We start from the raw sequence: 16762 nt of genomic DNA on the forward strand, positions 1-16762 counted from the left end.
GCACGGAAACGTGTCGATAAGATTCACCTCCATATGAAAGACACAGCACGACGTCAGAACAGACACCATGTTCTCATTCTGAACGCGCTCTGTCACCTACGAGCGTGACGCCAAAAGCCAACTCCCATGTCCAACCGTAACGCTGCCGGACGCCATCAGAAAAGATCGCACTCGGACAGAACCGGTGGCGTGATTATACGCAGGCGGACGGCAGCGGCTGCTTCCCACGAGAGGTGTTTCTTCCTCTATACCTCACCATGGGCCTTTTTTGCTGAATCTTAACCATCCTGACAAACGGCGCTGTCGTGTGCACATAAAGGCCACGCCCCCTGTGCATTTGCTGACGTCATGGTAACGGCATCCCGAATTAACAGGTCAAGGAGCCCCTGTGAAATGGTCGTGCTGTTCATCCATCAAAATGTGGCCTAAATTCGGAGCGTTATTCAGCCTCCTCACTGAGAGGCGAGTAACCTCAGGATCTTTAGTTACCAGTGTCGTCACGGTAAAACTCCCAGAGACGTCAAGTCCACCATTAAAAAAACCTGTTTATTAACACTGACGGCTTTAACGTACACGGACCCAAATAAAAAGCATCGTTTTGACAACATTCGATAATCACGAGAGTCGTGAATGAAGAACTGAAGCTGCAGGTTGTTTTCAGGACTGAAAACTGTTTTTACTTCAGACGTCGTCTTTCAGCTCCTCGTGTCTCCGTCGGTGTCTCTCTGAGAGGACGAGGACACTCAGTGGTTGATTTGTAGTTTTCTGCCTCTGTCAGAGTCGTAATATTTCCCATCATGCACTTGAGCCCCTCCTCTCCCTGGTGTTGCTGTAGTTTGTGGAGCATTGTTGTGACGGAGCGAGCGGCGGGTTCGTTTTTACTGACGGTCAGTGAAGTCTGCAGCCGCGTCTTTTTTCTGTCCTCGCTGTCGCTGACGTGCCTGACAGCAGCTTCTGTCCTCTTTTTATGTCCTTTTTTGTCTCGTTTGTGTCTGCTGATAAATACGACGCTTCACGTCTCACGTTTCCTGTCGGCTCTTCTCCTGAAGAGAGCGATTAAAGGACCATTCCACTTATTTTTATGCAATCACAGACACTTCCCGTCAGTGCTGCTGATTTTTCGGGAGCCGTTCAGACGTTTGGATGAGTGTTTCAGTCTGATGAAGATCTTCCAGACACTCCACAGTCCATTTATTAAAGTGTTAAATCGTTAAATACATTAATACATGTAAATTGCACCAATTGAAGTGTGAAGAGATGATTTTCTGCGCGGCACCTCAGATGCACACGCCAGCGCGCCTCACAAGTGATGCTCAAGTCAGGAATGAAGTTTAAAATTCATCAAGCGGAGAGAAAAGTGTTGATAAACGGCTCTGCAGTCTCACGGTGGAGGTTTGAATCTGCCGAGCTCAGATCACAGACGTCTCCTCAACACGTTAACTCGTCCTGTGGAAACATTTTAACATATTTACACATGTTGAGCTCTTCAGCTCGTCTGCACGGGACTTTATTGGCACTCTGTCCTAAAAAATGACCTGATACACGACGTGTGTCTCTGCTGGAACTATTGACGACTGCTTTTAGAATTTAAGTGAAAACTCGGTTTAGTTTTGGTTGTTTTTGGGACATTTTGGCCTTTTTTTTTAGAGACAGATGACAGGAAATGTTAGGGACATGCTATAAAGATGTCCAGCCAGAGTTGAAGTGGGGACGCTGTGGACATTTGTCCAATGTCTCAAACCGATGATTTCTGATCAGGGGTATTTGTACTGTTCATGGAAAAATAATTCAGAATTTAATATTACCATACTAAATAATTTTCATATTTTAGAAAATTTACGGAGCATTAAGAAATATTTAGGTTGTGTTTCTGCATTTAAAACTTTGGATCAGTTTATGTAAATCTGGTGAAAAAAATATGTCTGCTTTTTGCTTTTTTTTAATGATACACTTTCAGTATTTGTTATCAGTGAATCCACAGGTCCTGTTTTCGACACACGTGAAGCAGTGCTCAGACAAACTGTTTTCGTAAAAACATCCGTAATCTTCGAGCTCCGGTTGGACAGATTTTAGGGATAAAAGCATTTAAGGATACTCCAAGAATGAGACGTAGGCGCTGACAGACCATCATTTCTTGTTATCTACTAAAGTTACCATGGCAACCAGGTTACTGTCATAACGTACGTGTCCAGGTCAACGTCATTAGCATCAAAAACTACGGCGCATCATCTGTGAGGGCTGAGCGAGGATGTGGAAACCAGTCAGTGAACGAAGAGTTAAAATTATGAGTTAAACTGGAATTCATTCAAAATAACAAATACAGATCAAACAGTCTTATAGGTACAGTGCAGGAACGTTTTTAGCAACATTAAAACAACGTACGGAGAGATTCAGAACGCTTCAATATTTGACAACATCAGGAACTGACTGAGAGTGTGTGTGTGTGTGTGTGTGTGTGTGTGTGTGTGTGTGTGAGAGTGTGTGTGTGTTTTAATATGTGTGTGTGTAGAAGACATATGGTCCCTCTCTAAGCAAGATGCTGCTCTCTGCATCTAAATGAGCTACAACACATGCACGCGCGCGCACACACACACACACACACACACACACACACACACACACACACACACAGACACTCAGGTAATGTACAGCTTCATGTGTGCCCTCTGACCTCTCTGTAGTAGTTTTAGTGTTTACACACTATAAATAGAAAGATGCGTGTGTGTGTGTGTGTGTGTGTGCGCGCGCATGTGTGTGTGTGCATGCATGCATGTCTGCGTGTGTGTGTTTGTGTGTGTGTGTGTGTGTGTGTGTGTGTGTGTGCTTTATCAGGACGACCAGCAGCTCTGCAGCACTGATCTATCCCGTAAGTCACTGGGGCTCCTGCTGCCTATTGATCTGGCAACCTTCCCTGACACACACACACGTACGTGTACTCACTCATGCACGCGCGCACACACACACACACACACACACACACACAGCCTCATCGTTGCCAACTCGTTCACTGAACACCATCCATACAGATGGTCTGAACTGATGAAGAGAGAGAGAAAGAAATAAAGTCGACTCATCAGCACCAACAATACAACCATCCAATCGCCTCCTCCTCCTCCTCCTCCTCCTCCGCCTCCTCCTCCTCCTCCTTCTCCTCCTTTTGTCTCCTTCTCCACTATTCTCTTGTTTTCTTCCTCTTGGATCAAATCCGTCGCTCTTCAGTTTGTCTCTCTGAGCTGCAGAAACAACAGCAGCGTATTTAGTTATGAATATTGATTGTGACTCAGATCAATGAAGATCATCAGCAGAACGGTGAACTAACGTGAGAGCGACCGTCGAATCCTCGACATCTTTGAGGTATCAACCAAAATGATCCAAAACCAAACCCTCTCCCGACAAATGATACCTTATTCTGATCCTATATTTTTCCCTTTTTTTTCACCAAAATTAGCACATGAATGCAGCAAAAACGTGCAAAAACTACACAACAGACGTCATAGTCCAACATTTTTAGCCCTTTGAAACTGGAGCAAATTGGCTTAATTTCTTTCAGAATAATAGGAAGAAGGCAATAAGAAATGACCCAAAAATTAGAAAAATATTTTTTTAAAAATACAAGAAAATTATAATGATCTTCCTTAAATATGCAAATATCTACCAAAATAATCCAAAAACAAACTTCCTCGAGCCAACTGATACTTTATTTTGATCCCTTTTGTACCCAGATCTAAAATGAAATAAATATATATTTTACTGTTTTTTTCCACCAAAATTAGTACATATATTAAAGTTTTTTAAATGCAGAAAAAAACATGCAAAAAATAGGCAAAAGACTCCGTAGTCCAACTGGATTTTAACCCTCATTGCCTTTTTTCCCCCCATGTTTCTAAAAGAAATCAAATCAGTTTTCAGAGTGTTCAAAGGGTTAAATACTTGTGAGAGCAGATGTGGTCTGGATCCAGGTGTCAAAGGGTTAAATGTCAAACATTAACATGAAGGCATGTTGTTAAAAACGCCTGGAGTTTGATGCATTACAGTTTCGTCACGTTCCTGTTTCCAGTGAATCACATTAATCGTGATGAAAACAAACCAGACATGAATTTTAATTTCAGTTTAGACTTTAATGTTTATAAATACACAAAAGATTACAGCGATTTAAAATAGACAGTAAATATAAACACACACACACAGGTACAGGTACAGGTGTGAGTGCTCTCCTCTGAGACTCAAGTATTGATTTAACAGGTACACACACACACACACACACACACACACACACACACACACACACACACACACAGAGCTGTAGTTGAGGTTTGGCTTCAGGCGTTCTGCTGACCTTTGACGTGTGTGTGTGAGTGTGGGGGTGTGTGTGTGTGTGTGTGTGTGTGTGTGTGTGTGTGTGTGTGTGTGTGTGTGTGTGTGTGTGTGAGAGAGAGAGGAGGTTAGCTGTAGCCTGCAGCAGAGAATCACAGTCGCCTCTCTGGAGTCGCTCTCTGTCTCTTTCTTCGCCACATTCTTATATTTTCTCTCCTCTCGTCGTCTTTCCATCCTTCCTTTCTTTTTTCTTCCTTTCCTTTCTTACATCCTTATTTCTTGTCATCTTCCATCACTTTGTTTTTTCTCGCCTTTCTGTCCCTCTTATGTTTTATTAATCCCTCCATCCTTCTTATTCTCTGTCTCTGTGTCTTGGTTCTTGAAGTCGATTCGATCTGGAAACTGAGTTTGTGTCTGAATAACAAAGAGCTGCAGGAGTTTCATCACTTTAAATCTGGAGTTTCACTCCAATAAAACTGAAAATATCGACTCTATCCACATTAAATATCAAACCTGCTGCAGATAATCGGCCGTTTCAGCGCCGATTGATCACGAGAGGAGAGCTGTGACGCCTGCTCAGTCTTTAATGTTCCTGCACAGGTAAAGGTGCATCTCAGGGACATATCTTTGGACCTTTTACGTTTTTAACACTTTTTAACAATTGCAAGTTTGAACATCACTAAGTGAAGAGCAGGCGCGTCCGATTTTTTTCCACTGGAGGGCGAAGTCTGAACCTTAATGCTGAGGGACGAAACAAACACCAACTGAACCGTATTTTATTGTTTTTTTAAAATGAAAAATCATACTGGGATCCCGAGTTCCCTCGATCGAGCTCTCATCCCAAATACAAACATAAAATCCATTCATTTGCAGTACTTTCTGTGTTTTTTACATCACAGACTGACCCCTTGAATCTCGAGCACATTGGTTTGAATTCTTTTGAAAACATGTTGAGAAGGCAATGAGCAACTTCACATGAATATTTTCACATGATATTTTTTATTAATCAACAAAAATAGCAAGAACTAAAAAAAAATGCAAGAAAAAAGTACTCTTTTTCTATAACATACTTTTGAATATATTGTAATGATCATAAATATTTTCTCTGGACATTTTTCTCTAGTTTTTGACGATCCTTTAATAATTCTCCCCCTTTAAAAAAATTCTGCATTCATCTCCACGTGATGACTTTCCTTTTCTTTGCAGCCAGACACATTTTAAATATCATCCGGTGCCAAGTTTTTTAGGATATTTCTGAGCTTTAATGTAACAAAAGAGCAATCAACATCCATCCCAAATACATTCATTATCTCTTTGGCAATATGAAAACACTTTTAGAGAAACAAGCCCAGAAAATATGACGTTCTGCGTTGGTTTTGTCCTTGAGAGCCGCTTTATGTGAATCTAAATTCAGGAGTCACTAAATATCAGATCGAGGTTTGCAGCAGAAGCCTCAGTGAGGCCTTGAGGAGGCGCTCTCACTTTCTGCAGATGTGGACACTCGAGTAGTTTGTCAATCCTTTTTTATTTAATTATTTGTATCAATGATAACGATTTTGAAATATTTTGAGATTTTTTAACATCACATACACTGTTTTTTTCTTTTTAATTACTTTATTTTCCCATCTGGTGATTATTGGAGCTCTTATTTTTGGGAACATGGTGCAGCTCCATTTCATTCTCGTGCTGTTTTTGCTGCAACACAGATGGAGCAGGTACATTTATTTATTCCAAACTTACCTGAAAATGTGCCTCTTCACTCGTCTCACACACTCACATAAAGTAGCAGAATAAACTTTGATCTCAGCAGGTCTGGTCCCTCTTCCTCCCCGCTGGCTGTAGATGCTGCAGAGAGGAAGAACAAAGACTGATGGGACATCAGGGCCGAGAAAGACACAGAGACGCACAGAGAGACACAGAGGCAGGTAGAAAATAAAGTTTCAGAAAGATGGAGGAAGAAATGAGCGAGCAACAAAAGCAAGGATGCACAAAATATGGAATCCAGATGGACAAGAGAGGGACAGAAAACAGGAACGAGTGCATAAAGAATAAAAGAAAAGATCCAGAAGGACGTTGTTTCGGTGCATGTCGAGCTCTGCAGTCGTTAGGAGGTTAAATTGAAATGTTTTTTAGTGTTTTTCTGTATCGTTTTCTTTCATTTAATGAATAACTGCATCAAAGAGAGAAGTCAGAGCGGAGCCGACTGTCAGACTGCTGGTTTTAATTCAGGAAAAAACATGATGGCTTTTTATTATTCAGCTTCTTCGGTTGCCAAGTTTGCAGCAGTCAGACGCTCAAAGACCCTGAACACTTGTGGAGAAAAAGAAACTCAAGTGTTTGGATTTTTGTCTTTTCAAACTTTGCCAGCGGAGGACTTTTATTCTCTTCAGTAGTCGGGCTTGTTGTTTTGCTGCAGGAGAGTTTTCTGTTTGAGTGACGGCGGCAGTGGGCCGATATCTGAGCTGTAGATCTGTAACTGTACGTCCTCATCTGTCGTCTGTCTCGTGGTGTCCCACAGAGCTCTGTCCTCATTCCTTCTGTGTTTCCCTTCAAGACTTTGCATCCTTTCTGATAGATGATTAGTAGTTTAAAATTTATTTTATCTGTTTTATGCAGATGATGTCATCCTTAACCCATAATGCAACACAAAAGCTGAGCTTTTGTTGATTCTTGACCTTCGGAAACTGAAGGTGAGAAGACAGTCTCAAACTTCATTTAAAAGCTGTTGTGGAGCACTCGGGTCGCTTTGTGTTGTATCTGCAGAGCAGTTTTCCTCCGAGTGAACGATATTTGTAACCTAAACTCGTCGTCTCGTGAAATTCATCAGCGGTTAATGAAGTTCACTCATAACACTGTAGATGCTGAAACACATCTTTTATTTTCCTCAACTAAACTTTATATGTAAAGACAACAGAAATAGAATTTTTCAAGTCTTAAAACTACGACAATATACCAAATAACTGTAAAAATAAACAGAAGAATCAAAACAAATTATTATTAAAAAATTAACAATAACTTGAAAAAAAAATGGCAAGGCACCTGAGGTCAGGCTAAAAATTTTATTTTATTTTTTTAATGTCCACAGGCAGCCAGTTATCTTTCAAAGTCATCAAATATCGACACTTTGAGTGCTTTCGGCGTTAGGTCCCGATGTGTCCTCGAGCGTAACATGTAGACGCAGAAGTCCACTGACAAAGAGGGGACGTGACGAGTTTGGGTGAGAACAAGTTGGACAAACTGGTGTCCCTGATTTTTGACCAGGTCCCGGTCTAATAAAAGAGACACAGATGGAAATTGATAATACAGTTTCAGATTGACTTTCAGAGGTCTACATGTCCAAAACCAGCCTACATTCTGCAGCCGGACGTCCCCTTTGTGATCCAGACTCCAGACTCTAAAAGAGACGACTCCTTGAAGGTTTTGTCACCGATATTTCTGAGCTCGGTGGACCTACTTTAGAAATGCATATTTTTAATTATGTCCATCTTAATTATTGATTTAATGTCTGTTACTGTCGGCTTTCTTTCTAAAGAATTCAGTTGTAGAAAGATGCTGTACTCGGTGAATAAACTTTTTTCCTCCCTGACTTACTTCACATTATGCAGCTGCAGCGTGGCTCCGTCTCCCAGCAGCTGTAGCTGCACTGAACCAGTTTCTCCACATCAAGTTTAGTTGGTGAAGCAGTTTTCCTCCAGAGAGCAGCATCCATCGCCGCGCTGCAGCCTCCGTGCACGCTGACGGACTCCACTTCTGTTTGAGGGCTTTTACTTTTAGATTTCCAGCAGGGGAGGGAAAAAAATCGTCTGTCACACTTTATTTCCTCCATTTAAAAAGAAAAAAAAACTCTGCAAACTTCATCTCAGTGTAGAAAATGACACAAAGTCTGACAGGGAAGTTTATCTGCAGCCGTCCTGATGTTCTCAGTCAAATTATCTCTCCGCACAGTTTCGCTCCCTTTTCAAGGCGGTTTGCGAGTCCTTAGAGCGGCTTCCTTTCAGCGTGAGCAAAAGAGAAAATATCACTGTTGAAATAAGGATGTGCTCTGATGTAAATCTCTGGTGTCGTCTGAATTTATGAGTAAACATAAAAAAGGAGGGTAGTTATAATTTATTATGTTCCTCGTTTTGCTTCAGTGTTTCCACCAGGAAATGGAGAGCGCTTCGTCTCTTCCTGCGCCCCAGTTTTGTTCTCTTCTCTTTTTATGTGTTGTTTAATATTTGTCAAAGGCTAAAATACGGACACGACGGAGGATAAAAAACCCAAGAACAGTTAATCTCATTTTGAGCAGAGAAAAGAGATTAAAAAATAATTTTCCTCCTTCGTTTTTTTAAATAAGTTGCACTTCAACTTTCTTTTATTGAATTCAGCTGAAGCGTCTCTCTGCTCGAGTCCACTTTAACTTTTTCCACACGCAGAAACAAACCGAAGCTCGCTGCATAAACACGCTTAAATTTCCCCTGAGATCAGTAAAAACGCCGTTCCTCCCGAGTGCAGCGTCGCCGTACCTGCACGGCTCCGCCACACGCCTGTCACATGTTGTTTTCTGCGTCTGGTCACACGTGTCAGCATCAATCTGTCGGTGGCGTCGCTCAACCACGAGAGCGGGAAAATGAGAGCGCATCAATCAGCCGCAGGCAGACTGTTAGTGTCGGATCAAACGGGAAGTGGCTCGGAGCGGAGACGCTGACAGTCGTCAGTTTGGAGTCATGAAAAAGACAGAAATGATCAGTGAGGAAACATTAAAGCCGCCGCTGACAAACACGGAGACGGTCTCTGATAACTGACGGAGACACTGACGGAGACGGAGACAACACACCGTTAGCTTCATGATAACTGCAGGAAAAATAAAATGATAACTTTGCTCTTTTTAAGCTTAAATTTTGTCACCAACAAACATTTTACACAATAACTATTTTTGTTGATGCTACATGTAGTTTAATTCTAGTTTGTACTTCTCACAGTACTGGTAGTACTGAGCACATGGCGGCGTGCACGAGTGCAGCGGCTCTTTCGGAGCTTTTTTGTGAATTTTCTGGCGTTCGTGTTTTTGTTTGTTGACTTTGGCGAGCAAACCATTTCAGCGTCTTTCAGTAGTTTGTATTCTTTATTTTGTATTTTTTTCTTTTTGTATTTCATGTAAAGCATCTTTGAATACTTAGAAAAAACACTATATCGTGATTCTTATTAGTAGTAATAGTAGTATTAATTCAGTTAGTTCTATTTTATTTTACATGGTAATAACTACTGCGATTTTTCACTAACTACTGTGAACTTTGGCACTTTATATTTATAGACTCTAGATACCTTTTAGACTGTGTGCAATGTGGTTTTTGTACTGTGTTTAGTATTTTTAATATACAGTGTGTATTTTTTTATCTCTTATGCACCAAAGAAATGGTGCTCCTAATTGTAGCCGGCACAATGCAGTGACAGTAAACAGATTTCTTTTCTATCTACTTTTACTGCATGATTTGCAGGATTACATGCAGTTTTGACTTTATTTTGTTTTAAACATTTTATTCATTTTTTTTGTGGTAATTTTTAGTTATTTACTTGTTACTTTATTTCTTGTTATTATTTTTTTATTTATTGATGCTCTGTGCAGCACTTTGGGCTGTTTGATTGTATAAAATGTGCTTTATAAATAACGTTTGATTTGATTTACATATATTACTGGTATCTGTAAGACTGTGTTGTGGTACACATAGAAATAGAAACATAAAGACAACAAATAAAATAAATCAAAATAGCTGAAGACAGCAACAAAAAATAAATGTCTTGGTTTTTTCTCTCTAAGATAAATACTGGTAACACATCTATAGAATACACGATGCAGAACGTAGTACTAGTATATACATCAGCAAGTCTTCTGCTGGAACGTGATACATGTACTTCATGTTGCTGCGTGTTTTATTATCAGAAGAAACTGATTCATATTTTCCAGATTTCATGACTTTTTTTCTTCTTTTTGTTTGATTTCGAGTCGGTTTAATTTGTGATGAACTCAGTTTAATTTATTCTTTGAGTGTTTTGGTGTCGAGTGTCCTATTTTTCCTTTTTTATTAAACAGAAACAGTCGGACGTGTTAACTGGAACATACACGCACACACGCACGCACGCACGCACACACACGCACACACACACACACACACACACACACTGCTGAATGCAAAGCAGCAGCTTTGTGTGTCTTCTTTGTGTGTCTTCACTGTGACGGAGTTAAGAGATCGCGATGTCCCATTAATAAGCCCCCCCCACCCCCCCTCCACATGATCCCAAAAGCATCCTGGGAAATGTCAGAGCAGCTAGCCACGGGCTGCGAGGCTGCAAATTTATTCACTTTTGTAGGATAATTGAATTTTTCCTTCATAGTAGGCCGATTCCAGAGGGGTGTGTGTGTGTGTGTGTGTGTGTGTGTGTGTGTGTGTGTGTGTGTGTGTGTGTGTGTGTGTGTGTGTGTGTGTGTGTGTGTGTGTGCGTGTGTGTGCGTGTGTGTGCGCGTGCGTGCGTGCGTGCGTGCCTGTGGACTATTAATAATTGACTGGTTGGCGTTTCTTTCTCTGTGCAGATTTATTTCACCTCACCGCTAATTCGGTCCTCTCTCAGATGTGATGTGCAGGTTCCTCCCAGTTTTTTGTAATTTATTTATTTATTTTGTGGTCGGTTGATGTTATTTACAGTCGGAGCGTCGAGCGGCGGCGGCGCAGGCTTCAGTTTGAGCAGAGAGGAGGTCAGTGAGTTTGGTTGAGTGTCTCAGCGTCCTGTCTGATGTTGGAGTGTGCGAGTTAACTTCAAGAGACGGGCGTAAACAGGAACACTTTAAACCTACAACATTAGTGATTGTTTGATGCATGGAAAACAGCGATGACAGGTGTGTGAGTCCGGTCTGACAGCACATCCTCACACGAGTCACGTCTCTCCGTCTCCGCGGGAACATTAAAGGCAGATGTGTTTTCTTTTTAATGATCTGCAGCGAATTACAGATATGATCACATTTTACTGCCTCACAGCGGAGCCGTCGCTGTGGTCGCCTGACAGATTTTAATATCTCTACCCAAAATACTCGAGTCCAGGAACAGACGAGACAAACGGGGACTCTCAGGTGTCCACAGAGACAGAATGTCCAATAAGGATTTGTTCAGACTGCAAGAGAATCAGATTTCTTCAATAAATTAGATGTTTAACTCTTTGAAACCTGCATTCAGACGCCGTCACAAGTAAACCTTCAAATCCTGTGAAAATTTATTTTGCTTTGAAAACAAAAGGTAAAGGCCTCGACCAGCAGGCCGAGAAATGTTCCACAAACTGCAAAGAAAAACAATTGTTTAAAAAAAAAAATAAAGCTGGGAAAAATATTTCAAAAATTACATATTTGAAATTATTTTATAGAATTATTATGAAACATTTTTTTCCAGGTCATTTCCTTTTTAAACAAAAAATAAATCCCTTTTTTATCTTTATTTGTACTTTTTTTAATTATTTTTTTTGTTTTTCACATTTCTGGGTCATTTCTAATTTAGTTGCTAATTGTCTTGTGCCCACGTTTTTGAACGACATGAAGCCAGTTAGCTCAGGTTCAAGGATGAAGACTGTTGTCTCTGTGATCAGATCAGATCTGTGTCTCTGAACGTCGCCAGCTGATCTGCAGGGGCTGCTGTTGTGATGCCTTTTGCGTTACGCAAATATAATACGTTTTTTTAACTGAATAATGACACATTCTCATCCTTTCTCGTCACATGTTGCCTCTTTGTTAGTGGACTTCTGCGTCTACATGTTACGCTGTAGGTATCTTTCTGCATCCAGCTGGAGCACAGCTCGACGGTGTCAGATGAGAACGCGCTCAGACAGAACTGGTGGTATTTCTGCGTCTGAAAGGCTGGCAGACGGCGTTGTGTTGTTTTTTTTTCTAAAGGTGAAAATAGGATCGTCGGTGTCCACACTGAGACAATGATGCGTCCAAGTGTAAGAAGATAATCGACTCAGAGGAAAGAACACTGAGACAAGAAGCTCATTATTTCCTTCATTATTTCCTCCATCAGGAAACCTTTTTTCATTTCACTTTATTCATAACAAGAAAGAACAATTTCACAGGAGCTTAAACTGTGCACACTGTGACATTTTCCTCCCAAACACCACATTTTAAAGCAGCCAGCTGAACCTCGTGTTTGACCATTTTTATTGGTTCAAGAAAATCTAGCGGCTCCAGATTGTGTTTTTGGATTCGACTCGTGCAGAGTCGATGCAGCGAGCAGTTAAATCTGGCAACACGGCTCCATATGCATAAAGATAAACGTGTCTGGAAATGAGAATCTAATACAATCGTTGGCCGACTGTAGTTGGTCATTTATCCTCGTGAACAAGACAAATAAATTACGCTAAGCGATCAGATACGAGTGGCCTGCAGTTAGTGGTTTACAGGAGGAACATCTCCTGCATGAAATGACCACAGTGAGGTTCAGTCTGCAGGAAATGAGAGCGTGAATTTAAACAGACACACACGCCGCTGCCGCCGCTGCCGCTGCTGCCGCCGCTGCTGCTGCTGCTGCTGCCGCCGCTCCGAGCTCCGAGCTGCAGATTCTGTATTCAGGTCAGTGTGTGCATCCAAAACAAACACAAACTATGTTCCTCAGCATCTTTAATGACTTCTCTCTCTCTCTCTCACACACACACACACTCACACACACACACACACACACACACACACACACTCACACACACACTCTCTCACACACACACACACACACACACTGTGGAGTGGTCAAATATTTATGGCCAGGAGAAGCTGCTGTGTTATTGTACTTGATATCGCTTCGGGCGGTTTCAATATCACTTGCTTTGGTTGGTTTTCAGCCGACGCTCTCAAATACAAAACGCTACAAATAAAAACTTTGGTCGGTTCTTTCGGCTCGAGAGCTCCGATCTGATGTCTGTGAGGTTCAACCCAAAATGTTTTTTATGAATCTCAGGCTCAGTTAATTAATGAGAGATGTGGCGGACAGAAGCAGGAAGCACAGACGCTGGCTGCAGGAAGTCTCTGTAAACATACAGCTGAGGTCAGAGCTGGCGGCACGGTGGCGTTGCATCACGCTGAGCTTCTGATGAAACAACAATGACACACTTACAGCTCGTATCTGTGTTTCAGCTCAATTATGGAGCTCCGGTTTTATCTTAAATTGTGGTGGAGATCCCAAAGTTTCCAAAGATATCACATCTGGAAGGATGAAATTTAGGGAAAAGTGTATAAAATCAGCCTCAACACATCAGAGTATCTGTTTGGCAGCATTTTGGAGCCATAGTTTCAATATTTTACTACACCAAAAAAAAAAAAAAGCTCAGTGAAGAAGAAAAATACGCTGCTACAAAATATATCAATTTATCAGTCATCAGCACTTTTTCTTATTTTTAAGCAGTCCTCAGAGGAAATTAAAAGGACGGGTGTGTAAGATTCTGGGGGATTCAGTGGCATCTAGCAGTGAATAAAAATCACCAAAAATAAGACAAAAATCACTACCAAAACTTTTAAAAGAAGGGAAAAAAAACACCAGAGTAAGAATAAATTGTCAAAAATATAAAAATCACCAAAAATGTCTAAAAACAACAAAAAATATTGCCAAAAAATCATCATAATTTATTCTTTAAAAGCAGTCAGGAGTATCGATGATGGTTTCAGAGACGGTATGGTCTTAAAAATTTGCCTCAAAGTCACAGAAATGTCTCAGTAAAAATGTGTATGAACTCAGGTGCCTTTTCGCGACACTAAATTCACGAGTCTGGAGAGAGAACGGGCTTAAGATAACATATTATTTTATATTATATTTCGTTTCTGCCATTTTATTCCCCTAAATCCTGAACACACTGCAGCATTAAAGTAGTTAATCATTTGAAACATTTGAGTTCAGGCAGTCTGCACTACAACAACTTTTTATGATGAACTTCAACAATTTCGTCAAATGTCGTCTAAAACACAAGAAGCCTCGCGGGAATAAAACACAGCTGAAAGTTTGCAAAATGCTGATTTGAAACACGACGACATCCGAAGGACCAGAAAATGGAGAGAAAAAGAAGAGAAAAGGAGAGCAAGGCAAGAGGAAATAAAGGAGAATAAAAGGAAGAACGTTTGACAGCAGACTCGACTGAGCAAACACACACACACACACACACACACACACACACACACAGTCTCAGCAGGATCACGTCCTCCAACATGGCCGACCAGCAGGCCATCAGGACAGGAAGCAGGATAAACATTTCCCTCCTCCTCCTCCTGTTGTCTTTTCATGCTTTCATTCCTCCGTCGCTCCGTGACGAGGTCAGATAAACCTGCCGTTACATCACCGTTATTTCCCATCGACTGTGGCCTCCTCGCCTCGGCTGCCGCGGCGTCTGGTTGGTTGGCTGCTCCGACACCGGGGGCTTAAGGCAGGAAATGGATTTATACCTCGCAGGAGGCAGAGGGGAGGCCGGCGGGGGGACTAATTTTAAACATGTCAGTCAATACGTCGATGTCAGTGGCAGGAGCAGAGCCACCAAAGAGGAGGAGGAGGAGGAGGAGGAGGAGACACCGCCGCTGCCGCCGTTAAATCAGCCAGAGAGCAGCCATCAGAGCGAGAAGCAAAGGAGACTCTGATTTCTCTTCGGTTTGGTTTCTGTTCTGCCTTCTGAACGAGTCAGAGGCCAAAATGTTCGGATTTTAAAACGAGATGTGGTTGTCTGTCTACTAACTTCTCTGCGTGAGGAGGAAGAGGAGACAAAACCGCCGGCAAAACCACCAGACAGAGAAGCAAAGGAGACACTCCCGGGGGTCCACGGTCATGGAATGCCTGGAAAAGTCATGAGATTACTAAAAAATCATGGAAAGTTTTTGAAAAGTCATGGAATTTTGTTGCCCATAATGAAATTATTTTTGTGGATAACCTCAATGAGATGGAAAAGACCCAAAAGAGACGCACAACAAACACAAAGAAAAGCAAGACTACGACAAAGAAACGTAAAATTACCCCAAAGAGACGCAAATACGCTCAAACGTGTCGATACGTGACGCATTTTATTCACCATCACATTTGTTTCCTTGTTTTCTCCCTGCGATCTGTCGATTAAGTTCTGTTTGAATGGAGTCTGAATCTGATGTTTGAAAAATATAGCAGGGATAATAAATAACAATGAAATAAGTAGGACAAGAAGAAAACATTTATATCGTGGGTCCTTGAAAGATCATGGAAAGATTTTGAGATTTTGTCCATGAAAATATATGGGAACTCTGATTCTGTTATTTCATTTCTGTTTGGTTTTTGCTCTTCATTAAAAACGAGGACGAATTATTCAGGATTTTGAAAACGAGGAGTGTTGTCTGTCTCATAACTTCTCTGCATGAGGAGGAGGAGGAGGAAGAGGAGGAGGAGGAGGGGGAGGGGGTAGTTTTCACTTCTGAAAGCATCAAATGTTGATGTTTGGAAGAAAAAAAAAGCCAAACGATTTTCATCTCCATCGCTCTCTCCTGCTAATTAGTGAAAGAACAGATGACATTTAAATATCTATAATTCTTTTTCTTCTTTGCGTCCGTCTTTGAGATAAATCTATGTCTCCATTTCCTTCATTTTCTGCCAAATCCGACATCTCTTCTTCTTCTCCTCCACTTTCATCTCCCCCTCACCTCCTCCCTCCCTCCTCCGTCCCTCCTCCCCTTCGTCCTCTTTCCCCGGCTCTGTGTCGATTAATTAATTGCCGGCTAATTTAATTTCTCAAAAAGTAATAACTTGTTTAAGCATGAATAAAGACTGACAAGGCAAAGTTCTAATCTGCCCAAAGTTTAATTAGAGCCGCCAAGGTTTCCACACAGAGCCAGACTGGGGGGTCAGAGCGAGAGATTTACAATAACACAGAGAGGTGATGGACTGATGGAGGGAAGGAGGCAGAGAAATGAAGGCAGGTGCTGAGAAAAGTTATATTTCCTGCTGCGGGAAGACAATCGGTGCAGTTTACAGTCCACATGGTCCTCTCATGAGGAGCCCAGGGGACCGAAGACGGAGCTGTGCAGACTCTGTGCACACTTGCATGTCAACAACTCGTTGTGTTGACATGCAGATTCTGTGTGCAGCTTTTCTTATTTTATCTGTTTGTTGTGTTGAACACCATTTTTCAGCACATTTGCAGATAAAGAGCAGGCTAACGTTATTAGCATCATGCTAACTACCATCATATTGAAGGATTGTTTCTGAAAAAACACTTAGCTGTGTTTACGAAAAGATCAGGTTTGGGTTTTTGGGAGCGCAGTCTCTGCTGGAATTAAGTTTTTTGTGCCTCTCAGCCTCGTAGGCACCACTTTGTATTATCGTTGGCATGCAGGTTTGTCGACATCCTCAGCCTTTCTCGGGTCATTTGACTCGTATGCACAATGCTTTTAAACGGCACTTTTGCTGTTTACATTTTTAATTAAGGGTCCGTTTCCAAG

General features: G+C 41.5%; 1 protein-coding gene across 1 annotated transcript in view; it reads left to right on the forward strand.

Annotated features, from left to right (window-relative positions):
• Positions 1 to 16762, forward strand: part of LOC121947793 — a 103737-nt gene that overhangs the window by 76002 nt on the left and 10973 nt on the right. The window lies entirely within an intron of this gene.

Source organism: Plectropomus leopardus, chromosome 9 (assembly GCF_008729295.1).
Source record: "Plectropomus leopardus isolate mb chromosome 9, YSFRI_Pleo_2.0, whole genome shotgun sequence".
Taxonomy (NCBI): domain Eukaryota; kingdom Metazoa; phylum Chordata; class Actinopteri; order Perciformes; family Serranidae; genus Plectropomus; species Plectropomus leopardus.